Here is a 21,329-nt window from a genome sequence, read left to right as displayed (position 1 = left end):
GTAAGCTTCCCGCTCAACCATTTGAAAATCCTAGAGGGATGCATGTGATTGACGAAACCACTCCTCCGAGTGGGCCAATTCATGAACAAGTTTAAGCAATCACCACCCTTATTGATAACAAGGTTGATGGAAACAAGGATGAGAAAAATTCCCCTTCGAAAAATCCAAATCCAAGTCCCAGCTCTTCTAATCCAAATCCTACTCATGCAAATCCCAAGCTTGTCACCCCAAATGTGGAAACTTCTTATAAGCCTAAAGCTCCATTTCCTCAACGTCTCCGAGAGTCGACACATATTGGGAACAAGAATTGCAAAATTCAAGGCATGTGGGAAGTTTTCAAGCAAGTGAAGATCAACTTGCCTCTCTTGGATGCTATAAAGCAAATCCCTCCCTATGCAAAATTTCTCAAGGATTTGTGCACTCAAAAGCACAATTCCAAAAATCATTTGCCAAAGAAGGTGGATTAACAGAAAATATGAGTGCAATCATTCAACACAGTGCTCCTCCAAAGTATAAGGATCCGGGCACTCTAACTATCTCGTGTGTCATTAGCGACAACAACATAGAAAGGGCCCTCATTGACTTAGGAGCTAGTGTAAATTTGATTCCATATTCAATTTACTTACAGCTTGGGTTGGGAGATCTAAAGCCAACCTCCGTGGTCTTGCAGCTTACCGATAGATCGGTCAAGCACCCACGAGGCATTCTTGAGGATGTCATTATCAAAGTGGACAAATTTTACTTTCCAATAGACTTCGTGGTTCTTGACATGGAACCGGTCTATGACCCAAAGAAGCACATTCCCGTGATCCTCGGTAGGCCCTTTTTAGCTATAGCTAACGCTTCAATTAATTGCCGAACTGGGGTGATGGATATCGCCCTTGGAAATATGCAAGTTAAACTCCACATCTTCCATGCAACTCAACATCCTTTCGATGAGGATGATTGTTTCCTTATCGATGTGGTAGATGAAGTGGTCGAAGAATCTCTCCACTTCATTCTAAGTAAAGATCCATTGGAAACTTACATGTCTCATTTTGACTTCTCGAACTTTGATATTGACCAATCAATCCAAGAAGTAAATTCCTTGCTTGACATTAATGCTGTCATGGATACTCCTCCTTGGAAAATTCCAAAAGAACCGCTTCCTCAACTTTCTTCTACTCCTCTGGCCCCTTCCTTGGAGTCTCCTCCACAACTTGAACTAAAGTCGCTCCCGGCTCACCTCAAGTATGTGTTTCTTAGTACAAATCAAACCCTTCCAGTCATCATTGCTTCTGACCTTTTAAAGGATCAAGAAACTAGCCTCTTACCGGTGCTACAAGAGCACAAAGAAGCTATTGGCTAGGCAGTGGCTGATTTGAAAGGAATCCACCCTTCTATTTGCATGCATCACATCCATATGGAGGAGGACGCTAAACCTTCTGGAAAGGTGAAGCGCTAGTTGAATCCCAACATGAAGGAAGTGGTCATGAAAGAAGTGATCAAGCTATTAGATACAGGAATCATCTACCCTATCTCTGATAGCAAATAGGTGAGTCCCACTCAAGTTGTTCCTATGAAATCTAGCCTCACCGTCGTTGAAAATTCCGTGGGAGTGGCACGCACCACCACCGGGTGGCGTGTGTGCATTGACTATCGAAAACTTAACTCTACCACTAGGAAGGATCATTTTCCACTCCCATTCATTGATTAAATCCTAGAGAGGTTAGCCGGCCAAATCTTTTATTATTTCCTTGATGGTTATTCTGGCTATAACCAAGTGGCAATTGATGTGCAAGATCAAGAGAAGACCACATTCACATGCCCCTTCGGAACCTTTGCTTATAGACATATGCCTTTTGGGCTATGCAATGCACCGGCCACGTTCCAAAGATGCATGATGTCCATATTTTCAAATATAGTTGAAAAATTCTTAGAGGTATTCATAGATGACTTCTCCGTCTTTGGATCCTCCTTTGACTCATGTCTCCAAAATCTATCTCTTGTACTTCAAAGGTGCAAGGAAACAAATCTCATTCTAAGTTGGGAGAAAAGTCACTTTATGGTCCAAGAAGGCATTGTTTTAGGACATGTCATTTCAAAAAGAGGAATTGAGGTTGCCAAGGACGTTCCATTTAATTTTGATGAAGCCTGTATGGAAGCTTTCCTGAAACTGAACACTCTTCTCTCATCCGCCCCAATCATGAAACTGCCTAATTGGTCTCTTCCATTTGAGATCATGTGTGATGCATCCGATTATGCATTAGGCGCGGTTTTGGGCCAACGTGTGGAAAAAATTCCATACGTCATCTATTATGCTAGCAAGACTCTCTCCGATGCTCAGTTAAATTACACCACCACTAAGAAAGAATTGCTAGCTGTGGTGTATGCCTTGGATAAATTCCGTTCTTATCTTCTTGGATCCAAGGTTATTGTCTTCTCGGATCATGCCGCTCTTCGACATTTGCTCACTAAAAAAGAGACCAAACCCCGCCTAATTCGATGGATACTCTTACTTCAAGAGTTTGACATTGAAATCTGGGATAAAAAAGGGACCGACAATGTTGTCGCAGACCATCTCTCTCATTTACTCATTGAAAAATCTTCGGAATTTACTGCAGTCTGTGATTCCTTTTCAGATGAGTAACTTTTTCAGATTTTCGATTCCAGTCTCCCTTGGTATGCGGATATTGTCAACTATCTAGCGATAAGCAAAATTCCATCCAATTGGTCCAAAAAAGAAAAAGACCGGTTCTTCTCCCAAGTTAAGCATTTCTTTTGGGAAGATCCGGAGTTGTTCAAATATTGCCCGGATCAAATCATCCGGAAATGCATTCCTGACAATGAAACCACAAGTGTCCTAAATTTATGCCACACTCTTGCTTGTGGGGGACACTTCAGTGCCAAAAAGACCGCCGACAAAGTCCTTCAAAGCGGATTTTATTGGCCATCCTTGTTTCGGGATGCATACAATTTCTGTAAATATTGTGAGCGATGTTAACAGCTCGGATCCATGTCCCGGAGGGACATGATGCCCCTCACTCCCATCTTAATCATAGAAATTTTTGATGTGTGGGGAATCGACTTCATGGCACCATTTCCATCTTCTTATGGCTATGAGTACATCCTTGTAGCGGTCGATTATGTTTCCAAGTGGGTTGAAGTCGAAGCTACCAAAACCTGTGATCATAAAGTAGTAATCAACTTCATTCAGTCCAACATTTTTAGTCATTTTGGTACGCCCCGAGCAATCATTAGTGATGGTGGAACTCATTTTCGAAATTGTTATCTTAAATCCGTTCTCTCTAAGTAATCCGTCCTTCATAAGGTTGCCACATCTTACCATCCTCAAACAAGTGGTCAAGTGGAAGTATTTAATCGGGAGATTAAGCACATCTTGGAAAAAACGGTTCGACCGGACCGTAAAGATTGGTCATTAAGACTAAACGATGCGCTTTGGGCTTACCGGATAGCTTATAAGATCGACTTGTCTTTGGCAAGACGTATCATCACCCCCAATAAACTAGAGCACCGTGCTTATTGGGCCATAAAAAGGCTCAACTTTGATCTCAAATAAGCCGGCTCTACTCGTAAATTGTAACTCAATGAACTTGTGGAACTTCGAAATGATGCGTATAAAAGTGCCAAAATCTATAAGGCAAAGACTAAAGCTTTTCATGACAAGCACATTGTCAAAAAGTCTTTTGCCCCTGGACAAAAAGTTTGGCTTTTCAATTCTAGATTGAGACTCTTTCCCGGTAAACTCTGTTCATGGTGGGATGGTCCATATGTCATCATCGCTGTCTTTCCTCAAGGTGCAGTCGAACTCCAAGATCCTACCAATGGATCTCTCTTCAAGGTTAATGGCTAACGGCTTAAGCCTTACATCGATGGCCTAATCCCTTTTTGAAAAGTTGAGAAAGTCCTACTGACGAACCCAATATATGAGGATTAGTGCGCCATGCAATGCCTGGTTCGTCTAGTTATCGACAATAAATTTAGCATTCATAGAAGAAATTCTTTCATTTTTCGAGCCTTCTTTTTCTAAGTGCCTCATCTTTCAAGTCTAGCATTTTTGAAAATGCGCTTCAATTCCTATTCCGCAGGTTCTACGAGGTGTCACGAGTCCTTAAACACTTAAATTTTCAATTCTGGTATCCTCCGACCCTGGCCTGGGCCTTGCAAGAACATGTTAAGCTGCACAAGGCAGCTGTAGAGAGGCCCGCGAGCGCCCACTGAGCCACCGCGGGCGCTCGCCAAATGAGGCAGTACCAAGCCAGCTCCTGCGGGGCCCCGCCAAGCCGTGCGGGCCCCCGCCATCCGTTCCACTGGCGCCCGCCGCCTTTGCTGGTAGAGTTTTAAATGGGCTTTCAAGCCTATTTTTCCCTCTTTTATTCTCCCTTCAACCCTTCTCCCTCTCTACTCTCACCCCCATTCCTCTCAAACCCTCAAACCATCCCACTCTCTCTCCTAATTCCTCCTAATCCTCTCATTTATTCATCTCACCCATCATCATCCTCCAATCTCCATCCTCATCATCCATTATTCAAGCTTGAGGAGATTCAGTCCTACACCTTAGGTAAGTGTTTCTACCTTTCTTTCTTTAAATTTTTGCACTAAGGAGGATGGGATTCTTGTTTTGAGGGATTGGTGATTGTTGGGTTGTGATTGAATGTCCATTACAGGTTAAAATTTTGGGGTTTTTGCATTTTTAACCTTATTTTTGCTCTCTTCCCAATTCTACTGCACGCCAGGTGTTCGTAGAAATTCCCGAACTAGCTTTCTTCATTTCAATGGCTCATAGGGTTATTTCCAAGGGTGCTCGTTCATCTGAGGGCCCTTCTAATGCTCCTTCGACCCCAAATTGGGCTGAATGGCCAATTGAAACCGAAGCTCGATTCGACATTGCAAATACTTTCGAGAACAATTTGGAGACCACATGGTCCATCCACAAATTGAGGGCCCGTGGCCTCGCCTCTCTTTTCAAACCGTGCGCTCATTCTTACTTCTCGCGTGTGGTCCGTCTATTTTACGCCAACATGTTCCACTTATGTGAGGAACCGAACAAAATTAAAACCACCATTGATGGCTATTATTATGAATTCGACCTCGATGACCTTGCTATGGCTATGGATTGCCCCTTGGTTTCACCGGTGGATGAGGCGGGCCTCGCCCTTTATGTTGAAGGTCCCGATCAGCTTACCTTAGCGGACATTGTGGGAGAAATTTGTCATGGTCAATTCACCAGAAATAGAGCCACAAGCACCAATAAATCTTTCTTACCATGCCGGCTATGGTTTCTCAATTCAGTTCTGGTCAAAAACGTTCTACCCGTGCCAGGCCATTCCGAGCGCAACGAGGAATTTCTGAAAACCCTCTACTATGCTGGAAAGGAGTGTTGGTTTTATGTCCCACAGCTTGTCTAGGATCAATTGGTAAAAATCTATAATGAATTAATCTTGGTTCAGTCGCGCACCACCACCACCTGGGCATTCCCATTTCCATAACTTATTACAAGGTTGCTCAAAAATATGGGGTTCCGAGCTCCCCGTGGTGAGCAGAAAGAGAAAGATGTGTTGAACTTCAACCTTGGGGTCTGGAAGTCCAGCATAGCTCAACTTCAGACGTCCCGTCAGGCCCGCATTGGTGACGAGTTGGATTGGGGTGCTCTGGCCCCCCCTATGGCTCCTGCTCCTCCTGCTCCTGATGCCCCCGCTTCTCCAGTTGCCCCTTTTGTCCCGCCACTGGATGTCATGACTCGCGCTGACTATCTTGCCTTGGATGCTTGTCTTGATGGCTTCTCCTTGCGCTTTAATGCTATAGAGGGTGCCGTACAGAAGACTCAGGAGAATCAAGAGATTCTGCAGGCTATGCTCCAATTATTGATTGACTTGGCCCACCTGGTGCTTCGTCCTCTACTCCAATGGTGGAGTGATTTCATGTTTTTCGTCTTATTTCCCTTTTCAGTAGTACTCTTTAGACTTATTTTGGGCCACGTTTGGCATTTGCTTTTCAGTTTTTCTTTAGCACTTATAACTGCATCACTTTTGCTACTTTGCATGGCTTATAGTTTTTAATCTAATAAATTGTAGTTATTTTCATTGAATTTAGATTCATATGATTCTTGCCTTGTATAGATAGTTTTGATAGGTTTTTGAAACCAAGTTTGGGGGCATACTCCTGGAATTTACGAGCTGGCCTATATTTGCACTGCCACTCCAATCCTATCAACTTGGTACTATTGTTCCTTTCCCCCTTTGTTCATTCTCTTTACTTGTCCTTTGTCTTCTCACATTAGGGACAATGTGACATTCAAGTTTGGGGGTGCATGTGCATGCTATTATATTTTTGATGCATGAGCATGTTATTGCAGTTTTGATATTTTTTTTGCTCAATTGATATTTTTGCTCATTTTTTATGCTCGTAACTTAATAAAATCATATTGTTTAAAGGGAACATTTTGAAGGTTGAAGCATGTGCATAGTATTTTATGTATAAAAGCCAAGACAAATTTTTTTTAAAAATAAAGAAACTTTAGAATTAAACATGTTGATTCATAATCGGTTTGTATAAAAATTTCAATTAAATTTTCGTCGGATTTCATACTCTGTTATGCTTCACATTGCACATTTGCACAGAGGAAACCTAATTGTGAGGTATGCAACCCAAATTGACCCTGATCGGGACTCGGTGATCTGAATTAATGACCCTAATGAATGGATATCCTTGGCATAAGTCAAAAAATAAAATAAAAAATCAATGACCAGTCGAAGTTCGTAGCCTTTCCAACTCGAGTCATTAAACCCTAGGAGTGTTTCTACATTTAGCACCCTAAAGCCATCTAGCTTGGGAGGTTTTGGCCTAACACTTGTTACATGGGTTGGTTAGAAAGCTTAAAGAACTTAGACATTGCACGGTTGTTCAAAAATAAATAAAGATGGTTCGTTGAAATTCGTAGCCTTTCTAATTCGAGTTATTAAGCCCTAGGAGTGTCTTAACACTTAGTGCCCTAAAGCCATCTGGCTTGGAATTTGTTGGCCCAACACTTGCTACATGGGTTGGTTAGAAAGCTTAATGAATTCTCGACATTGCACGACCACAGTAGGTGATCTTTTGAGTTGATCAATAAAATTGTCAATAAGCAACAAAAGTTGTTCAGTTAATAAAGTTATGCATTGGAGACCTTATTTAGAAGGAGGTAAAAATGTATTTTTGAGATTGGAAAAAGAGGGTAAAAGCCACATATTAGGAAGCCGGCTCATTTTCACTGAAGTCAGAGTTCATGTTATTCAAGAGATAACAATTGAAATGTTTATATAGACCTTGATGATTGATGCATTTAAATTGAACTTGTTTTGCCATTTTGTGTTAAGGCTTTATATATGCAAGGTAGTCTGCCTAATGTCTATCTTCAAAATTTTCTGTGCACCAAATCATAGTTGAGCTTCGTCGATATTTTTATTTCATGATTGATGCATGTGTTAGCATTTCATTGGTCATCATTTGTATTAAGCTCTTTGTCTTGGTTAGCTAAGGGACTAGCAAAATGTAAGTTTGGGGGTGTGATAAGCGACGAATATTACATATTCAAGCCCCCTTTCTTGCATTAGTTAAGTCCATTATTAGAGGATAATGTACAATTTTAATTTAGTTGTGTATTTCTTTTTGATTTCAGGTATTTTTCCCAAGAATGATCAAAGAAACGGTTTTGACAACTTTCCGATTTGAAATACGTGCACTGTGTCGGGGAGTCATCTTCGGGACCTAACCTCTTGATGCGCCATTTTTGTGAAGTTCGGGGCTTAGTGTTCATAGTGGAAGCCGCGTCAGTGCTCCGGCTCGAAAAGGCTTACGAGAAGCCTCGGTTTGAAGTGCAGGTGCAAATCCTCCACGGGCACCAGCCGCGCCACAGTGGGCACCCGCTAATTCCCTCATCTCTCTGCCCCATTTCGCGGAGCCTAGATCAGCCCCCGCGCGCCACCGCGGGCGCTCGCCGCGCCATCGCTGGCGCCCGCCAAACATGTTAGTGCCCTCTTTGATTTTGCGAGCCACCAAGGGCACCCGTAGCGCCTCTCGAGCGCCTGCCGACCTACAGCAGGCAGCTCAATTGCCCCTGAATTTCAGCATCTTGGTCCCTTATCCTTCTTTTGTGTGGTCTAGCTTCATGCAGAGGGGGGAGCTCAGGATTTTCACTATGGAGAATAGGTTTTGATGTATAATAAGGGGGAAAACTCATTATTTTGGGTATATCACATTTTGCTAAGTTCTAGAGAGAGAAAGAGTGAGTTCGGAAGGTCTTGGGTGTTCTTGAGCTTAAGGTGTGGAAATGTTGAGGGATTCTTCATCTTCTCCTTCATTCTTTGTCTTCATAGGTAACTAACTCCCTATCCAGGGAGGTGATGAAGCCCTATTTTGTAAGCATTGCTTTGTTTTGATTTATATTTGGGGGTATAATGTATATATGTAACTTTTCCATGAACTAGAGCACTTTCATATGATGTAATGAATTTCATTATCTATAAATGATCATTTTGAGTCAAATATCTTGTCTTAGATTGTCTTTCTCTCATGATTATATTGCTATATTTTCATAGTGATAATGGAGATGAGTTTATGGAAGCGATTATATTGGCATGATATTTAGGAATTTTGATAATCTATTGCTTAGGGCTTTCCTTTGATAGATTCTTCTTGATTTCTATTTCATGTGCTTTTATTATGAAATTAAGGGCTTGATAATCTATGGCTTGGTGATCATGTCTACGGTTGCATCCTAGTTTAGGTAACCAAAACATGTAGTGCCTTGATACGTTATTCTTATATCTTATTTTCATATATTTCTTGAAGATAATGTATCAATGCTATGTTGTTGCATTCCATAGTTATATATATATATTTCCCCAGGTAAATCATGTCCTAGTATGCTTATGGATGGGTAGTGGATTCACTTCCCTAGTTCCCATTTTAATTGTCTTTGCCTCTTTACTTCTTAGCATTAATGTTTTATGCACTTTTTAATTCATAATCTTAGTGACAATCCAACAAATACTCTATAACCTCCTTTATCATTCTAAAAATGACTCTAGACACCTAAGTTGCCATAAACTAGTAGTCCCAGTGGTTCGACTTACCTAACCAATAACCCTATTTTACAATGATTTGTGCTATTACAAAGGTTGATGTATAATTGACAACCGATTAACTACTAGGACGAAGCATCAGTCTTCTGATGATTCCAGATTGCACCATCGGGATGATCCATTCATTCCTGATGCTCAGTCTCAGACACATAGCTTGGGGGAGCATATCCAGACACTAGAGGATGCAGTCGTCTCCCTCAGAGTAGATGTGACCACTCTCCACACAGATGTCATGACAGCGCTACAAGATATTTTTAGATATATCCGGGTTTCACGCCCTACCAAACCGTCTTCATCTACCTAACCTCTCTCTCTCTCTTTATCTCCTTTATACCTTTGTTTTTAGACTGATACTTTGATACTCTTATTCTATTTTTGCGGCAAGTATGTTAGCCCGATTACTGCGATGTACCTTATACTACTTTTATTCATGATATTTTGGATGTTTTGATCTTATATTGATATATCTATTAATGATTGACTTAATTATCAGGTGCATTCCAGTGACTTCAGTGAGAGAGTGTTGCCTATATTTTTCAGGACCACCCTTATCCCTCTCTCTTTATTTCATTTACTATCCCACTTGCACTTGCATGCCCACTGTGTACCATTACTAGCACATTTTGTTTTCTGATGAGGTTCTATTCCAGTGCCATCTTTTCAGGACCATAGTTAATCCTAAGTTTGGGGGGTTATACCACCTAGTTTGGATACTTATGTCCCGACCATTCATTGCTATAGTTGCACTGGTATACTCTTTCCTCTTCTTTTTTTTTGTTCTCATTGAACATTGAAGACATTGTGTAGTTTAAGTTTGGGGGGTAATATGATAACCCTCATTCTAGAGCCACGGGTGATCAAGTCCTAACGTAGATGATAAGCGCTGAATATTGTATATTTGAGCCCCTAAATATACGTATGTTAAGCCCTAAAGTAATACTTCTATCCATATTTAGACTGATTAATGTTCAATGTGTGTCTGTAGATACTTTTCCAGAGAAATGGTTAAAATCAGGACTTTATAATGATATCGAAGCTTACAAAGTCGTTGTTGGTCATCCAGAGCAAGTCAAAAGCTTAAATGGTGAAGTTTAGAAGAATTCAGAGTCCAAAGCTCGAGCCCAAGTCATGAGGCTCGAGCCATACAAGTATAAGAAGAGAAAAATCAGCAAGGCATTAAAGCTCAAGCCTTGTACCTTCAGGCTCGAACCTGAACAAAGGGTGCTCGAGCTTGACCATAGGGTGCGCGAGCCTTGACCCTTAAGCTCGAGCATAAGGTGTCAGAATTTGAAGAGTTGATTTCCAAGCTCCCATACCTCATGCCTAACCCCAAGGAACGAGCACCATCCATTGACGTTCGAGCCTTGAGTACGAAATGCTCGAGCCTGGTACCTAATACTCGAGCCCAAGTTTTTTATTTCATTATTTTCTTTTCTAGATTTTAGGTTGATTTTAGGTTAATTTTAGGTTTAGGATAATTTAGGTTTAGATAACATAGAAAAATAAAATAAAATTTGAAAATTTGAGAAAAATTCAAAAATTTGTCACAATGCTCAAGCCTAACTTTTGGGGCTCGAGCATCAGTACTTCAAGCTTGAGCTTTCCATCATTATGAATTGTAAAGATTTGTGCCGGCAGGCTCGAGCTTGACTCCTTCGGGCTCGAGCCATAGGATCTATGTAACGACCTTGGTTTTTAGGCCAGTACGTCCTATGATAACCCAAACTGGATCCAAGATGTGGAAGCTAGAAACATGGCAATGGTCTCCCAAGATACAACACACCTCTAAGACCTTAAGATGACCTTCTATGAGATCTTGGAACCCAAAGGGATAAGTGCGGAAGCAAGAGATCAAAAAAATAACAATTAAGCCCCTAGGGGCAAAATAGTCATTTCTAAGAATATAGATTCAGGTACTACCAAGTACATTGTTGGAAAGACAATGAAAAACCAATCAAGAAGGACTCAAGAATCGCATGATTCAGAGTCTAGACGAAGGAGAAACGATAAGACGAAGAAAAACGAGCACTTAAGGCTAAAAGGGTAAAATGGTAATTCCAAAATGAAACTAGTACCCCCGTGTACACCATTGGATAGACAATGAAAAATTGAAAAATATGGACTCAAGAATAGCATGATTCGGAGTCTGGATGGCAAATATATCAGGTCCCGAAGTCAAAGGAAGGGAAACCCTATCCCGATTCGAACCTAAAACTGACACTACCTTACTAAAACTTGAATATCTTAAGGTACAAATGGAATCTAAAGCTTTAATTAGTACCATTGGAAAGCTTATTTTGACGCGGTCAATTTAGGCTCAAGAACGGACCAATTCTGAGTTAAAATCAGTGAGTTATGACCCTCTGAAGAAAGATGTCTGAAGTAGGAACTGTTTCCACAGGGGCCGGCCAAAAACCTACGGGGGCCCACAAAATGCTACAGATTCTCATGGCCGCCTACCAAAATCTTGCTAAGGCCTGCGAAGTGCGGCAGTGGCATGGGCTGGAACCTCAAAAAATACAGGAACAGTGATTTTCGCAGAAAAATGAGTTTGTAATGCGGTTTTCGAGGTCAAAATGTGAAATAGCTCCGTAGGAGGCTCAAAACACAAATGAAAGCATTTTTCACAGAAATGATCATGCACACAAATGTAAATAATGATTTTGGGCATGCAAGAATGGTCCATGGCTCCCAGAAATGACCTAGTGGAGGTGCCAGAACACACTTTGCACCACCCGATTTGAAAATGAACCCTTGAAGGATCGGTTTCTACTATTTTAGCCCAAAAATGCAATATGTGAACTAAAATGCAAAAATGAAAACTAAATGGTGTTTGGCCCTTAGCCACACCTCACATATGGAAAATGAATGCTAAAGGATGGATTACATACAAAATACACACATCAGTGCGGAAATGACATATTGAAACCCAAGTCATGAGGCTCGAGCCATACAAGTATAAGAAGAAAAAAATCAACAAGGCATTAAAGCTTGAGCCTTGTACCTTCAGGCTCGAACCTAAACAAAGGGTGCTCAAGCCTTGACCCTTAAGCTCGAGCACAAGGCATCGGAATTTGAAGAGTTGATTTCCAAGCTCCCAGACCTCATGCCTAACCCCAAGGAATGAGCACCATCCATTGACGTTCGAGCCTTGAGTACCAAATGTTCGAGCCTGGTACCTAATACTCGAGCCCATGAAGCTTTGATCGAGCAATGTTAAAAGATTTCAATCCCAAGAATATTGTAAGTGTTGAAGAAAAAGACATTTCGGAAAATAATTGAAGAAATTAGGCTAAGTGTTAAAGTGAAGATCGAGCATCGATTCTTGAAGCTCTAGTATCAATCTAGAGAAGCTCGAGCCTTGTTCCTTAAGCTTGAGCCTGAAACTTAAAGCTTGAGCCTTTGTTCCTAAAGCTTAAGCCTTCCATGACATGTCATATTTAAGTTACGGGAATGTTCTCTTTTCAAGCCGTATCTCATTCCAGATGGGCCAGAAAAACTAAAAGCCCGCCAGATCCTTATTTTATTCTACAAAAGAAGGCTTGAGCCTTGATAGAAGAGGTCTGAAATTCCAAGTCCTTTTTTCCATGTGATTCAGAAGGCTGATTATGGTGGCTTTTAGGATTTCCACAACCTTAGAAAGTGAAGATCTTGAGAAGAGAAGTGCATCCATGACGATGGACACAACTCCAACATAGATGATATCTAACATCATCATGAGTAGCTAATTCGTCTCTTAGGGTACTAATGTAACCCAATCTAGTATTATGGTTTGACTATTTTAACTGTTAGATTATTTTAATATATTATGTTTCCTTGATTATATGACTATGAGCAATTGAGACAACTTAATTGATTTTCATGCTTTAATAGATTACAAACTGTTATTACCTTGTCTTAAATATAATTGTTCATTTTCTATTCTCAACCAATCCTATTAGACGGTATCTGTCGGAGCCCTACCAGACATGAGAATAGAGGTCATATAATGGTGTTCCAATGTTTTTTATAAAAGAATGTTTTCATAGTCTATTATTAGGAAAGGTGGATTGTTTGCAAAGTAGTTAAAGTAGTTAGAGTAGGTAGGTGGATAGTCTACACTAACAGCAGATAGGTTATAGTTAACTAAATTTTGTAAAACATTTTTATTTAAAACCTGAATTGAATGAATGTTATTGAGTTCAATTCATTTGAAAAACATGATTGTTAAATCCCCAGAGTTGGTACAACTAACCATAGTATGATGATTGTGGTGAAGTCAAAGGCCTAAGATTTTTCTCTTTTATTATTTAATTTACTCTAGTTTAATATTTTGCTTTAATTTTAGTTCGTTTTTAATCGTGACAACCAACAAATTTTTTAACCAATTACCTATAAACTAATAAAACTAAATTGAAAATTGTGTACTAATCCTATCTCCCTATGGGTTCGACACCTTTCTTTATAGCACTATTCTACACAGAATCGTACTATTGTAAGTGGTAAAATTAGACACATCAATTTTTGGCGCCTTTGCCGGGGGGATTTGTTTTAGTTTAGTTTTTAATTAGGTTATTTTGGTTTACCAGTCTTCGGACTTTCTAATATCTCACCTTATTTCGTTTTCTTTTCAGCTACAAGAAGTAGCTATGAGGGCAAAGACGCTTGAGGGAGAAAAATCTTTGGTTTATTAAACTTTTTGTGAGTTTTTACTGTTTTCTTTTTACTTGGAAAATTTTATTTTGTCACTTTTAGGATTAGTGGAATTAATGCATGTTAACTCGCCAAACTAGGTCAAAACCTTTAATGCATGATCCTGGAATAGAGAGAACTCTTAGTCAGTTAAGAAAACTTAAAAAATATTTTAATAATATAGATAGTTCCTCTGATAACATGGCTGAACATCATGATGCACCAGGTAATGGCAAAGGTAATGGTAATGATAATGGAGGACGGGTTCCACCTGTCCCTTTATAACCACAATTGTGGGACCATTTTATTCCCACCACATATACTTCTCTTTCGTGCTTTGTATATCCGGACGCTAATGTAACCCATTTTGAGATCAAGCCTACTATGATCCAAATGCTTCCTACCTTCCATGGGTATGCAACAGAGGATCCTTATGCGCACTTGGATGTATTTTTGGAATTATGTTCAACTACCAAGTTGACCAGTCTTACCAATGATTCATTCAGGATGCGACTTTTCCAGTTTTCTCTTAAAGACAAAGCAAGAACTTGGTTCATTCCCTTCCTCCAAATTCCATATCTATATAGGAGATGTTGCAACAAGAGTTCTTAAAAAAGAACTACACAGTAGGGAAAACCTGTCAAATGAGAAGAAAAATCATGGCATTTTCCCAAATCCTAGGAGAAAAGTTCTATGATGCTTGGGAGAGATATAATGATCTTCTAAGAAAGTGTCCATACCATGATATTGTACAATAGCACTTAATACAAATTTTCTATGATAGTCTCTCTAATTCCTATAGAAACATGGTTGATGCTTCTAGTAATGAAGCTTTTTGCGTAAGAGTCCAGCTGACGTTTGGGAACTGTTTTAGGCCCTAAATAAAAATTCAATGCAACATGCGTCTTCCTCTAGGTCTAGGTCTTCACCTAGAATGCATAAAGTTAAAAAAGTCTTTGAGGTAGACAAATATAGTGAATTAGCTACTCAAATAGAAGCTTTGAACCATAGGTTCAATCAAATTCTATCATCTGGCTTTGCTCCTATTGCTAGCCACAAACTGCCTTGCCAAAGGAAGTTTGTTCAATCTGTGCTAATCCTTCCTATTTTGCTAACACTTGCCCTATGATAGGACAATCATCTGAGATCCCACAGGATCAAGTGAATGTTGTATTCTCTAGACCAGCATACAATACATATTCTTCTACATATAATCCTGGCTGAAGTGATCATCCTAATCTATGATAGTGTAACCAAAGTCAAGGAACAACTACTCCCCAATCTCAGGGACAGTATCAAAATTCATCAAATCCTATGCCACAAAATAATTCTTTCAACCAATCTAGTATTTACCGTCTGCCTCAGTTTAGGAATCAACCCACTCAAGCTTCTAATCTTCCACCTCCTCCTAGAAATTCTGCTTTTGAGGAACAAGTACTCAATGCTCTTGTTGATCTTAAAACCAATACCCAACTTCTTAATTCTCATTCTCATGCAATAACAAAGCGAGAGGCACAAGTTGGGCAAATAGCGAGTACTCTATCTTGAAGAGAGGATGGAAGTCAGTCAATAGCCAACTTAAAAGGGCAGACTTACATGATTGATGAAACCAATTCCTCAGGTATTCATCATAAGCAAGTTTAGGCTATCACTACATTGAGAATTGGTAAAGTGGTTGACAATTAAGTTGAGAAAGGGCAAGTAGAAAAAGGGAGGCTTAGGATTCCCATTATTCCTATCATCCATAATCTGCATCTTAAGGATGTTTCCTCGAGTTCTATTCCACAATCCACTATAGGAGCTGAAGGTAGAGTAACTTCTTCATCTGCTCCTAATCCTGAGACAGCTTATGAGCCAAGAGCGCTTTATCCTAAATGTCTCAAGGAACCTTCCCACCTTAGTAAACAAGGGGAGAAAAATCAAGATATGATGGAGGTCTTTAAACAGGTCAAAGTCAATCTTCCTCTGCTTGATGTTATAAAGTAAATTCCCACCCACTCCAAATTTTTAACGGACTTATGCACTCTTTAGAGAAAATCTAAAAGCCAAGTTCCTAAGAAAATTTGTCACACAGAGTATGTCAGTGCTATTCTTAAGTATAACACTCCTCTTAAGGTTAAAGATCCTGGTGCTCCTATAATTTATTACATCATTGGAAATAATATGATAGAGCGAACACTTCTTGATCTTGGAACAAGTGTTAATCTTATTCCTTACTCAGTGTATGAGAAGTTAGGTTTGGGTGAGTTAAAACCTACGTCAGTTGTTCTATAGCTTGCTGACCGTTATGTTAGACAACCACGAGGTATTGTTGAAGATGTACTCATAAAAGTGGACAAGTTCTTTTTTCTAGTTGATTTCTTAGTATTTGATATAAAACCGGTCCATGATTCCAAAAAGTATATTCCAGTTATTCATGGGCGTCCTTTTCTAGCCACAACAAATACTTGCATTAATTATAGGACTGGAGCTATGGATTTATCATTTGGAAATATAAAAGTCAAGCTAAACATCTTCAATGCTATTCATCATCCCTACGATGATAATGAATGCTTCTTCCCTGATGTTATTGATGAGTTGGTTGAGGAATCACTCCCAACTATTTTATCCAAGGATCCTTTAAAAGCTTATCTGAATCACTTTAATTATGAAGATTTTGATATCGAAGCTTTGATAGCTGAAATGAATTCTTTGCTCAATTTCACTCCTATCACAGATTTTCCTCCATAGAAATCTAGATTAGAGCCTCTTCCACCACTTTCTAGTATTCCGCCTATTCCTTCCTTAGAGTCTCCACCTAAGTTTGAGCTTAAGCCACGTCCGAACAAGCTCAAGTATGCTTTCTTGGGTTTAAATGACACCCTTTCGGTGATCATTGTTTCCAACCTTACAAATTCCCAAGAGAGTAGTCTCTTAAAATTTCTTGAGCAAAATAAAGAGGCTATTGGGCAAAGTGTGGCTAATTTAAAAGGAATTAGTCTCATAATTTGTATGCATCAGATTCATTTGGATTCCCGAACATCTCGGGAGCTCCAACGAAGATTGAATCCTAATATGAATGAGGCAGTTTTGAAGGAAGTTGTGAAGTTACTAGATGCGGGAATAATCTATCCCATCTAAGATAGCAAGTGGGTGAGTCCTGCTCAGGTAGTACCTAAAAAGACAGGTATTACAGTGGTTGAGAATTTCAAGGGAGAATTAGCTCCACAGTGCACCACCACTGGATGGTGGGTGTGTATTGATTATCGGAAACTTAACTCCACTACTAGAAAAGGTCATTTTCCACTTCCATTCATTGATTAGATTCTAGAGCGATTGGCTGGCTAGAGCTATTATTACTTTTTAGACGGATATTCCTGCTATAATCAAGTGGCCATTGATCTAAGGATCAAGAGAAAACTACTTTCACTTGTCCATTTGGTACATTTGCATATAGACGGATGCTTTTCCGATTATGTAATGTGCCAGCAACATTCCAGAGGTGTATGATGTTTATCTTTTCGGACATGGTTAAAAAGTTTCTCAAAGTCTTTATGGATGACTTCTCTATTTTCGAATCCACACTAGAGAACTGTCTCCAAAATTTGTCCCTAGTGCTTAAGCGTTGTGTGGAAACCAATCTTATTCGTAGTTGGGAGAAGAGCCATTTTATAGTTCAAGAAGGGATCATTTTACGACATATTATTTCAGAGAGAGGTATTGAAGTTGATAGAGCTAAAGTAGATTTGATCTCTAAATTGCCTCCTCCTACCTCTGTAAGGGGAATGCGATCATTTCTTTGGCATGCCGAGTTTTATCGACGCTTCATTAAAGATTTCAGTAAAATTTCTCGCCCTCTGTGTAATCTACTCGCAAAGGACGTTACTTTTGTCTTTGATGAGTCATGCCTAGAAGCTTTTCATAAGCTTCGCTCTCTTCTTTCTTCAGCTCCTATCATAAATCCTCCTAATTGGGTTCTTCCATTTGAGATTATGTATGACACATCTGATTATGTTATAGGTGTTGTCTTAAGACAATGAGTAGATAAGCTTCAGCATGTTATTTATTATGCGAGTAAAACTCTTTCAGAGGCACAATTGACTTATACCACTACTGAAAAAGAGTTACTTGCAGTTGTCTTTGCTTTGGACAAATTCAAATCATATCCATTGGGTTCTAAAGTTATAGTCTACTCTAATCATTCTGCTTTGAAACATTTTCTTTCCAAAAAGGAAACCAAACCCTGTTTGATTCGATGGATCCTTTTGCTTCAAGAGTTTGATTACAAAATCTGAGATAAGAAAGGGTCAGAGAATGTGGTAGCTGACCATCTTTCTAGATTTCTAATTGTAAATACCTTAACTTCACTACCAGTTTGTGATTCCTTTCTGAATGAACAACTGTTTGGGGTTTCTCATTCAAATTTACCTTGGTTTGCTGATATTGTGAATTACATCGCAATAGGCAGAATTCCTTTATTTTGGTCAAAGCAGGAAAAAGATCGATTCTTCTCTCATAGAAAGATATACTGTTGGGAAGATCCTCAGCTCTTCAAATATTGTGCTGATCAAATCATTCGTAGATGTGTTCCTGAGAGTGAGTTTCATAGTATTCTGACCTTCTGTTATAGTTTAGCTTGTGGAGTCATTTCAGTGCAAAGAAAACTGCATCTAAAATTCTTCAATGCGGTTTCTTTTGGCCATCACTCTTTCAAGATGCGTATTTATTCTGTAGGTCATGCCTTAGATGTCAGCAGTTATGATCAATTTCTAAATGAAATATAATGCCCTGAACTCCAATCTTAATTATGAGGTTTTTGATGTTTAGGGTATTGATTTCATGGGTCTATTTGTTTAGTCCAATAAAAATGAATACATTCTTGTGGTTGTTGATTGTGTATCTAAATGGGTTGAAGCAGTGGCTATTAAAACCGCTGATCATGCAGTCGTGATTGAGTTCATTCAAATGAACATTTTTAGTCAGTTTAGTATGCCACGAGCTATTATTAGTGATGGTGGTGCTCACTTCTATAATAGGTATTTCCATACTTTAGTACAAAGATACTCAGTCACTCATAAAGTTGCTTCTCTCTATCATCCCCAAACAAGTGGCCAAGTTGAATTATCAAATCGTGAAATTAAGAGAATTCTTGAGAAAACGGTTAAGCTAGATCGTAAAGATTGGTCTTTAATACTGAATGATGTTTTGTAGGCTTACCGAACAGCTTATAAGACTCTATTGGTATGTCACCTTACCGTCTTGTCTATGGTAAAGGGTGTCATCTTCCTATAGAATTAGAACATAGAGCTTTCTGGGTATAAAAAAGCTCAATTTTGATATGAAATCTGCTAGATCTAATAGGAAGCTTCAACTAACATTCTGGAAACTATTGTTATATGCAAACTCCACAAGTGGTAAATAATCCTCCCAGTGGCCCTTGAAGTCAAGAACACACGAACGGAGCATATCCTCCATGATTTGATTAACCCTTTCAGTCTGTCCATCAGTCTGGGGATGATAAGCAGTACTAAGATGTAATTCTGTACCCAAAGCTTGCTGAAAACTCTTCCAAAACCCTGACACAAAGCACGAATCCCTATCCGATATAATAAATAACGGAATGCCATGCAACTTCACAATCTCTGAAATATAAAGTCTCGGCAACTGCTCCAAATTGAAGTCAGTGCGAAAAGGTAAGAAATAAGCTGATTTAGTCAACCTATCCATGATGACCTAAATTAAATTGTGATCCTTAAAGGAATTTGGCAATCCCTCCACAAAATCCATAGAAATGCTCTCCCATTTCCACTCCGATATCGGTAGTGGCTGTAGAGCTCCTAGCGGCCACTGATTATTAATCTTGACCATCTGACAAGTACTACATCGAGAGACAAAAAAAGCAATGTCCTTTTTCATACCTGCCCACCAAAACTGCCGCTTCATATCCTGATACATCTTGTCTCCTCCTGAATGAACAGAAAACTCAGAGTGATGAGTCTCAGTCATCACATCCTTCCTCAAATTGTCAGCAGTAGGTACCACTAACCGTCCCTTGTACCTCAAACCTCCATTAGCCCCAACAAAGTAAAATGGGAACTCCCCAGAAGTTATCTCTGTAATTTTGTCAATACACTGCTGATCCGTGAGTTGCGCCCTTAAAACCTTGTGAATAATCGAAGGTGTAACTACTATGCAAGCCACAAAAGCATACGACAACTCAACCACCATCTTCAAAGCATTCCACTCAGTAATGAATTGAGCAGAAAGACTAACAGCGGGTTGGTGACCGAATGCATCTGCCACCACATTTGCTTTCCATGGATGGTACTGTATAGAGAAATGATAATCTTTCATAAACTCTAACCATCGGCGCTATCTCATATTCAGCTCCCGCTGAGTGAACAAATACTGCAGACTCTTGTGATCGCTAAATAATCTGAAGGATTCTCCAAATAGATAATGCCTCCAAATGCGTAAGGCAAAGACAACAGTTGCCAACTCCAAATCATGTGTCGGATAATTAAGCTTATGAGGCTTAAGCTTATGAAATCCATACAAAATCGGTCGCTCCTCCTACATCAAAACATATCCAAGACCATGCAAAGAAACATCTATGTAGACAAAATACTCAACCCCGCTCTATGGAGTAGACAGAACCAGTGCAGAAGTCAACTTACATTTTAGCTCATCAAAAGCTTTCTAACAGTGTTTATCCCATACAAACCGTACACCCTTTTTAGTCAGATGAGTGAGTGGCCCAACTATCTTTGAGAACCCCTGAATGAACCTACGATAATATCCTGCCAATCCAAGGAAACTTCAAATTTCGGTAGGTAAAGTAGGTTGTCCACACTCAACCACTGCTGAAACCTTGGTAGGATCTACTGCTATTCCTCTTTCTGACACCACGTGACCTAAAAACTTCACTTCCCGCTGCCAAAATTCAAACTTCTTGAACTTGGCATATAATTGGTTCTCACGAAGCGTCTGCAAGACTATGCGAAGATGTCTAGCATGATCGTCTCTGACTTAGAATAGATCAAGATATCCTCAATGAAGATAATGACAAATTGATCCAAATAAGCCCTGAAAACTCTATTCATTAAGTCCATGAAAACTATTGGTGCATTAGTCAACCCGAACGGAATTACACAAAACTCATAAGATCCATATCTAGTGAGAAACGCTGTCCTTAGAACATCTTGCTCCCTAACCCGATATTGATGGTATCCGAAACGCAGATCAATCTTAGAGAAGTAAGTAACTCCTTTCAACTGTTCAAAAAGATCATCAATCTTGGGCAAAAGGTACTTGTTACGAATAATAACCTTGTTCAACTCCCTGTAATCTATACACAGGCGAAGTGAACCATCCTTCTTCTTCACAAACAAAACTGGTGCTCCCAGGGTGAAGTACTCCTACGAATAAAACCCTAGCAGAGTAATTGCTCAATCTGATCCCTCAGCTCTCGCATCTCCGCTGGTGCCATCCTGTATGGTGCCCTAGCAATAGGTGTAGTGCCTGAAGCTAAGTCAATCACAAAGTCGATCTCATGAC

General features: G+C 39.6%; 1 non-coding gene across 1 annotated transcript; it reads right to left on the bottom strand.

The window, feature by feature from the left end:
• Window positions 1-14,435: 14,435 nt before the first annotated feature.
• LOC132302010 (small nucleolar RNA R71) lies at window positions 14,436-14,541 on the bottom strand. Its single transcript, XR_009480710.1, has one exon. It is a non-coding gene; the product is annotated as a small nucleolar RNA R71 (small nucleolar RNA).
• Window positions 14,542-21,329: the final 6,788 nt, after the last annotated feature.

The sequence above is a fragment of the Cornus florida genome, unplaced genomic scaffold, assembly GCF_030987335.1.
Source record: "Cornus florida cultivar Cherokee Brave unplaced genomic scaffold, ASM3098733v1 CherokeeBrave_3.0.0_Hap2_Chr03, whole genome shotgun sequence".
Lineage (NCBI taxonomy): Eukaryota > Viridiplantae > Streptophyta > Magnoliopsida > Cornales > Cornaceae > Cornus > Cornus florida.
The sequence above is the reverse complement of the archived record's forward strand: the minus strand, read 5'-3'. Positions and strand labels throughout refer to the sequence as shown.